The sequence below is a fragment of the Lygodium microphyllum genome, chromosome 4, assembly GCF_053477565.2.
Source record: "Lygodium microphyllum isolate KBCC chromosome 4, Lygodium_microphyllum_v1.1.10, whole genome shotgun sequence".
NCBI lineage: Eukaryota > Viridiplantae > Streptophyta > Polypodiopsida > Schizaeales > Lygodiaceae > Lygodium > Lygodium microphyllum.
The window spans coordinates 97,688,305-97,697,480 of record NC_141138.1 but is presented as its reverse complement, the minus strand read 5'-3'; positions in this window follow the sequence as shown (position 1 = coordinate 97,697,480).

Sequence of the window (9,176 nt, the reverse complement as noted above, 5' to 3'; positions counted from 1 at the left end):
GAGCCCGATCGTTCCAGGAGCTCCGCCTTCGCATGAGATGGGTAGCGATTGGAAGCTCTTGATCTCAGCTCCGCTCTGATACCAGTGGTGCGCAGATCGGTCGCTGTATGCTCACGTAGTGAATCCCGGAAGGTCCCTAAGAACAATGAACTCTACCTTTTTGCACAAATTACAATGTAAAAAGTATGAACGACAAGAGCAAGAGACCAATTGGGTTCAATCTCCCCCCATGCCTTGTGTGAGCACTTCACAAAGCATGTATTTTATGTATATTTCCATCTTCATGCTCAATAATAGCCCAATTTACAAAAATATATCAAGCTTTTAGCTTTTGAGTTTACTTTTACAAAAATAGAAATAAAGCTAATGGACGGTGCCCAAAGAGTCTGGCACGCCCAATACAATGTCCCAAATAGAAATAACATATCCGTGTGCATAGGCGCATACAAAATAATAATAAATAATCAACGCCTCAATAGACATGACAAAATATAGGCATGGCGCCTATCAAAATATAATCCATAGATCGAATACTCGCTCAACTCCAATGCTTTCCTCCGCCACTGCTGCTATCTCTACACATCAACTGAAGCATTCACAATTGTTAGTAAAATAATACAATTAAACTGACAAAAGTGAATACCTAGCAGACTTCAGCTACATAAATAAATCAACTGGTTAGAAATAAATCCTAACCTTAATTTATTACGAGTGCGCACTCTAAACTCATAAACGTTTATTAATTTAATATGTATTTTGCAGAATCACCTGGTATGGAATCACCCATGTACACACTAAATTAATGAAACGCCCGAAAAGGACAGGCGTTCCCATCAACTTCTCGCACAAAGAATCCACTTTGTGTATGAGCCCCGGTCATCAAGTTTACGGAATCCACTGTAAAACCTCACGGAATCCACCGTGGCATATGCCTCCTAGCATCAGAGTCTCGTGATGATGCAAGACAAGTGCTACGAAAGCTAGGCATGGATTATAATTGTATTCATGCTTGCCCCAATGATCGTGTTCTCTTCTGGGGAGAGTTGAATTGTTGGCCACATGTCCCAAGTGCGGTGCGGACAGGTATCAAAATGACTTGCAAGGACATACTATTCCACAGAAGGTTTTGAGGCACTTTCCACTAATACCGCGTGTTCGTCACATTTTTCGGACCAAGAGTTTTGCAAAGTTGACTACATGGCATGCAGAAAATCGATCCACTAATGTTGTACAGCGTACAGCAGCTGACTCAGAAGCATGGCATCACATTGACGAGACTTTCCCTGACTTTGCAAAGGAGGCGAGAAATCTACGATTTGGTCTTGCCATGGATGGGGTAAATCCTTTTGGTTTACGTTCCACCTCCTATAGTGTATGGCCCGTGGTCCTTGTTAACTACAATATACCGCCATGGCTTTCCACCAAGAAAGGACACCTTTTGCTCAGCTTGCTTGTGCCTGGACGATACAAAGTCAAGAATATGGATGTCTACCTTTCTACACTGATTGATGAGCTAAAATAGTTGTGGAAGGGAATTGTAGTGGAGGACATGAGCAAACATATTGGTAGGCGATCCGCAACTATAAGGGCAATTCTTATGTGGACCATGCATGACTTTCCAGGTTATGGAGAATGCTCTGGTAAAGCGTGTTTTCTTATTTTGCTAGTTTTCTTTGAGCAATGTTGGTGTTATGACATGCCTCATTGTACATGTGTGTTCTGCAGGGCTAGTCGCATTAGGTTACCATGCATATCCTCTGTGTCGACGAAGGTTGGATTCTCGTATGTCAAAATCTATGAAGAAGATGGTATTTGAGGGACATCGGGCTTTTTTGCCAGAAGGTCATGTCATAAGAGAAGGATTTTTTGGTCGCTCTCCTGCGAGAATGAACGCACTGAGCTGGTTTGATCGTAGGATGGTGGACCAAGACTCGCTTTCTAGTGGAATGCGACGCTTCTCAATTTTCTATGAGCTGACTTATTGGGAAAAACTGAAAATTAACCACCTTTTAGATCCCATGCACATTTTTAAGAATGTGGGTAGCTTGCTATGGGACCACCTCACTGGGCAGCGAGACACACTAGGAGCGAGGATGGATTTGAAAGTAGTGGGAAAGATGGAACCATATTGGCATATAAGTGGCGTCGATGGTCAAGTGCAATTGCCACGCGCTCCTTGGGTTTTGTCTGGCAATGAAGTGTGACGAGTAAAGTAAAACATCAAATCCTTTCGCACACCGACTGGCCTAATGCGTTCTCTCAAGACAGCATTCACAAAGAATGACCAACTGACAGGACTCAAATCCCATGATTGGCATAAGATGTATCAGGTATGTACGGTATGAGGCTGCGTATGGCATGATTCTGCATATTAGATTTCAGAATCTCCGTTTGTTTATACACAATATTAATTACATGGTTTTCATAGTTTGTATTGCTGATCGCAATCGCGGGTCCTCTGACATCGGAGGTATGGACAGCCATTTACAATTTGTCCAAGTTGGTTCAGTTTGTCTCCCAAAAAAAGATTCACACATCATCAATTGAATCCGCGAAATGCATGGCAGTAGAGACTGCTTGTCTTTTGGAGAAGTATCTTCCCACTAGCATGCTCACTATACAAACCCATCTTCTAGTGTATATTGTAGATGAATTGTAGGTTGCAGGTCCAGTCCATAGTTGATGGATGTTTTTCCTTGAACGGTTCATGAAGACCTTAAAGGGATTTGTGCGACAACGGGCTTGTCCTGAGGGTAGCATGGCTGAAGGTTGGTTAGTGTCGGAGTACGCGACAACGGCCCATTCGACGGAGTACGCGGCAACGGCCCATTCGATATCCAAAGGGCTTAGAGGAGATGCCTCTACTCATGTCCACTAGATGGCTACATGAGGCCCTAACCAAAGCATCTCAAGATGGAGAAACAGTTACTAAAGAAGAGTGGGACTTCTCACGTGGATGCAATCCCAAGGTATGGATGCAATCCCAAGAAATTACAATCTATACTACAAATCGCAACTAATATACTTGTTCTTCTCCCAGTATAAGGTCCATAGTGCAGCATGGTCACGTGGATAACATTTCAGAGTAGAGCACATCGACAAGTTACTCTTGACAATGGATTGTGGAGTGATAGTAATGTTTGAGCAGGAAAGCCGACAACGTGCCACATATCCAAACCGTGTAGTTACAGAGATGGAGTATTTTGGATTTTTACAGAGTATCCTTGTAGTGGACTATCGAAGTTTCTCAGTGACCATATTTGATATGCAATGGTTTAAGGTTACTCTCGAAGGAGCAGGTGCAACTGTTCGGCAAGGGCCAAGTGGCTTTGTTGAGATTGACTCAACGAAGAAGTGGACCGATTTGAGTGATACATTTGTTTTGCCAAATCACTGTGAGCAGGTAAGAGTCCCTAATACTTGACACGCTTTAGCAATCTCAAAGTGGACTTTTATACTAATCGTAATATGGATCAGGTCGTCTTTTTCCCTAATCCGCAATAACCTCAATGGTGGTATGTCATTCCCATGACATCTAGGAGTATCCCCGTGTTTGCCAGAATCCCCGTACCGATCGTAGAAGAGACACCTTTAATAGCGGCAATGACAGAAGGCATACAAGAAACTAGGATGAACCGCTTGGAGGACCAAGACATCTCACCTATGGAGATAGAGGAGATAGAGGATGGGTTTTTTGAAAATGAAGTAGAGTCCTCATTTTGTGGAGAATTTTGTATAGATCTCCCGGTGTATACTGAGCTATATCAAGATGAGATTGTGGAACCCTAAACAAAAGTGACTCAATCAAAACGTTCCTCCCACTACAGCAATGCCACTTTTTGCAAATTGGTTAGGACAGTTTGTATGTTTTTGGAGTATGGTGTTTTGTATTATCTAATTATTATTATTATTTTAAAATGAAGTTTTGCAAATTAAGTCTTAGTTTTATTATGTCTTGCAATTCATTATCTAATATTATTATTTTTCCTTGTATGTGCAGGTTTAGGATTTGGGCACGGACGGCAGGATGAGTCGCGATTTTACAGATGACGACATTGACGCGATGTTAGTGCGTTTCTCACCGGAGCAGCTAGCATGGGTTAGAGATAGAGCTGATGCATAGCTTTCCCGTTCCACCTCAGCACGATCGGCAGATGGTCCGATGTTTCGGTCTCCAATAGACGCAGTCGCAGGTCTTGCTTTGCTTCAGAGTCACGTAGTCGAGGAGGAGGCAGCTCCTGTTGTAGGGATACAGATGCAGCCTCTCCCACTCGCACTGCCACCAGGGAGTCGACACCATCTTTCATTGGCAGTGGCGGGCAGACGTCTACTACTCCCACTCCTTCACACACCCCACCTATCACTTCTAGGGCCGACAAGAAGTACATGAAACCCACTCCTCCAGGTATGTATTTTCGCATCCTTTTTTGTAGTAGCACTTATCAATTCAAGTTGTGTTTGACACATTTGTATTAATGTCATGAAAGTACCCGTTTGCAAAATCTTGCAGGTTACTCGTATCTCATAGATAAGGCCACTGGCCATTTATACATGAATGATGAGGGAAAAGCTATCATCTCTAGGATGCATGAGTTGTGCCAACAAGTATTTCGGCACAACATTACAGACAAGTGGAAGCAGATCCTAGATGCCAGCAAGGAGTACATAATCGATACATTATATCGAGAGTTCCCTCAGCCCTCTAGCAATGACAGATTTTCAAGAGGGTGGATGATGACGCATATGCGTGACTATCAGTCGCATAGGTGGTTTGATGCACGCGAAGCAGTCAAGTAGGGCAAATCGAAGCCGGAGTGGCTGGATATAGAGGACTGGAGTAATCTTCAGGACGAGGCGACATCCACTCCAGACAAGTGGAAGCAGCAGAAGGATGCAGCAAAGGCGCGCTTGGACGCAGGATCGGTGCATCACCTTGGTAGTGGTGGCTACGCAACATTCCTGGCAGATTTCGTAAGCATTAATAGGGTAGAGTACTTTAATTTAATGACATCCATGTTGATGTATGTATTTCGAACATGAATCTCAAGTACGTTGTTTTTCAATGTTTGTGTGCCACAGCAAGGTTTTACGAATCGCGACCCGACTGCACTAGAGGTGACATACGGGGAGAAGCATGGCTTGAGTACCTTGATCGAGAAGCTTTATGCTTGCGGAGAACTGGTAAGTAGTAATAAATATCATTCCTAATTTGAGAAATCTGTCATTATATGTTAGTTTGTATTTGGTACTCACAATTATATATGTATTTGCTGTTGCAGGCTCCCTTCGATATGCCACTACAGCGAGTGGAGTTGTCTCATGCGGATGAGTCGTAGAGAGCAGATTAGGCTACATAGGATTACTCCCCATCTTGTATTATGTAAGGCCTTACAGCCTTTATCCTCCATATGTAATAGTTAAGTGTATATGATTCGAACTTCTATGTTGTAGCATGACTCCATATACACATCTCCATGTTATTCACCACATATTGATGTACAGGTGTATACATATTTGCTTTGTCGCAGTAGCACTTCTCAATTTAAGTTCTGTTATTTTCTTTATCAATGCAGTGCACATTTGTGTTAATTAATGTCATGAAAGTACTTATTTGCAAAGTCTTGTCATTATTTGGGATCGATTGTCTAACTTCTTTAACAACAGGAATTGTCTCTTAGCCCTGTGTGGCTCTAACTGTGGCAGGGCTGCATCTGCAGCGCTGCCAATTTTTTTTTTCTGCAACCGTTGGTATTAGCGTCGCAAAATAATTCTGCAATCGTCGGTATTAGCGTCGGAAATTCCTCTGTAACCATCGCCACTTTCGTCGCTAATTAGCGACGAAAATAGCGAGACAAATAGCGACGGTTTTGTAGGGACGCTAATAGCGACGACGGGGATATTTTTCATATATAAAGAAAACGTCGTTATAGCATGTATATGTTGTAGTGCCACTAGTCTTCTTTGGCCATGGCAAAGTTTGAAGAAAGTGGAGTTACGAAGCACTCTTATGTTGTGTGTACAACCAGGCCAACCTATGTTGACATTAAGGAAATGCATGTCTGCATCCACAATTCCCTCGACAATCATGCTATAGTATCCATACCGATTGTACCAATCAACATTATTTTCCAGGGAAGGCAGATCCAGTTTGAGGTGGGTGGCATGACTTACACAACAGTTTGGAAACGAATGGAGTGCTCGAAACCCCTCCTTCATCTCCGTAAGCTTGCTCTCTGTTTTGAGGCCATTGCAACAAATGCCTTCCATTTTTCCCCAGGGAGAACGCATAGTCCACAATAATTTTAGAAAAAGTTGAGCGGCCACATCCAAAGTGTTCAGAGACATCAATGCACTACATGCCAGCTGATGTGACAGGCGAAGGATAGCGATGGCCACCTTCCGCTCCACAAAGAAAATTCTACCTGGGACATTTTGTAGATACACTGGAATACTTCCTTAGCACAGGTCATTGCGGACAAGCGAGTAAACAAGATCAAACAATTCTACAGGAAACTTGAAAACCTCTCTAAATCTTGCATCATCTACATGCACAAAGGAGACATAATGGTTCCACCAATTAATTGAAGATGATCTGAGTTTGACATACCATGACACCAACGGTTGTTTGGAATCGACGACGTTTTGCAGCGCCCGCAGCTGACGATAAAGGGAGTTGCTGCAATAGCACCGTGTCCTTGTCATCGCTTTCCTCTTCATCATAAGAGAAACATGCTTGATGGGTACAGATATCTAGAGCTTGGCCAAGAATAGTAAACAATGTCAGCATGTTTTGCAGCAGCGCGAGGAGCATGAAGCGTGTCCTTTGAGCCCGTGTTGACAATTGCGGATTGACAACAATTATTTGTAATGTGGAGTCATCGTCAGAGTTGTTGGAGTTTGTTGAAGGTGATGTACTCTGGCTGGCCATTGTTGAAGGCTATGCGATGAGGTTAAAGTGGAGCCTGCTGAGGTGTATGGTTGAGACGATGAGGATGGGTAGGAGTAAAGTGGCTTCAATTGTTCAGTAAACACAGATTCTGTTAGGGTGACTAACAGAGAAAGAAGGGGAGATGCAGGTGCAGTTTGTTTATTATTTTCAGCAGGCAATGGCAGATTGCACAGAGAGAGAAGGCGCAGGAGAGAGAGCAGCTCTGCCAACACGCAGATGCAGGCCGTTCAGTGGGTGTCATGCCATGGTAGGGATAGGCTGGAGAGAGAGAGAGAGAGAGAGAGAGAGAGAGTGTGTGTGTGTGTGTGTGTGTGAGGGGAGAGAGAGGCGCAGAAGCAGGTCTTCGCAGCCGGAGGAGCGCAGATGTGGGAGATGCAGACAATAACCGGGAGAGTTGCCCTTTATGTCGTTCCAGCCTGTTGATAAAGTGTTGAGGGAGTGCCACGTGTAAGTCCGCCTGAACGGCTTTCCACCAATGTGGTGGCACCACATCTCTCTCTCTCTCTCTCTCTCTCTCTCTCTCTCTCTCTCGCACACAACGACGAGCAATGTTCCATGGACCATCGCGACCTCCTGCTCACTACTTTTCGGTCGCTCTGTCTCCGGCGAATTGGAGCATTGCAGGAAGCGGTTTCAAGAATCCAGCCCGGAAACCAAAACCCCTCCATGTAAGCATCCCTCGCCTTCTGTGAAAGGACATTTGTAAATCAACAGAAGAAACAGTCTTTGGCTTTACATCGCGATGAGCAGCCTTTTCGACTCGCCTTCACAAGGAACTTTACACACAAGACTAGATAGTAAAAATACAAACATCTAGTAAATGAACTAATTTTCCTAGTTAGTAAGTAGAAATTTTCATATTCAAACTAAGTTTTTAATTTTACTACATAGAAATGAAATGATAACTAGTAAAATGACTCTTAGCTTGTAAATGTATGAAAATTTTGTAGTTACAATGTAGGATATTTTGGATTTAAACTAAGTTTTAATTTTACTAGATAAATGTATATAAAGCTAAAAAAGTAAAATAAATGTCTATATAGCAAAGCAAACAAATAAATTTTTAGTTATAGTAAATAATAATGTTTATATAACCAAGCTAAGAAGTTGTTGCAAGCATGTTATGCTAGTGTATTGTACCTCAACCTATGATGTTGTCAAGCATAGGAGAGTTATTAGTGTAGCTTATGTTCTCAATCTCCTCTTGCATGTTTTTCATCTAGAATATACTATTTGATGTAGAGGCAATAATGGAATAATCTTTCCTTGTAGCCATTGTTTGCACCAAACATAGTTTTGCAATGCAAAGGGGAGGATGTATAGAATTGTAGAGTGATGTAATACGTATGGAGATTTTATAACAATATCATAAGAAACATGCAAAATTATTAGAACACAAACTTGTCAATTCAATTCTTGCATATCCATCTATTAATATTCTCATGCTTAATATTCTCATGCATGGTTTATGTTTGATATCTTGATAATCATGCAGTTGCATGTACTTTCATTTATAAAAATTGTGCATGCACATGGTATGTATTGCAAGAGAGATATATTTTATATGAATTGAAAAATGTAAAACTTAGGTGAGAATCTTGATCATTGCAAGGCATAAACTTTTAAATGCAAGACACACACATGCACATCATCTCAATCCTTCATTTCTTTGCATGGGGATGATTAAATATGCATGTGCATACATGTTCTCCTTCTTTTATGAAACTTGAATATTTTCATGCTTGTGTAAAACTTAAGATAACCTCATAAGTGAGCCTATTCAATGCTATCAAATGTAATGGATTTACTAAATTAACTCCCTCAATCACACACACACACACACACACACACACTCTCTCTCTCTCTCTCTCTCTCTCTCTCTCAACATAATCAAAATACATTAGAAATGAAATGTTCACACATTTTTTTAATCAATGTCAATTGTTGTCAACTAGACTTCAATAATTGTCATAGTACTCATGTTTAAGTGGAGCAAAATATCAATTAAGGAGGATTTTCTTATGCAAATCAAGTCTTGTCTTGAATTTATCCATGCTATCATACAATTTGAAGCCATTCTTGATCCATCTTGCTTTGCGATGCTTATCTTAGAACTTCTCATACCACAATTTTAGTAGATTAGGTATTATGACTTTCCTTTATGAACCATCAAAGTGTGAAGACAAAAGCAAAGGAAAACTCACTAATTTATGTAATGGACTGCCCT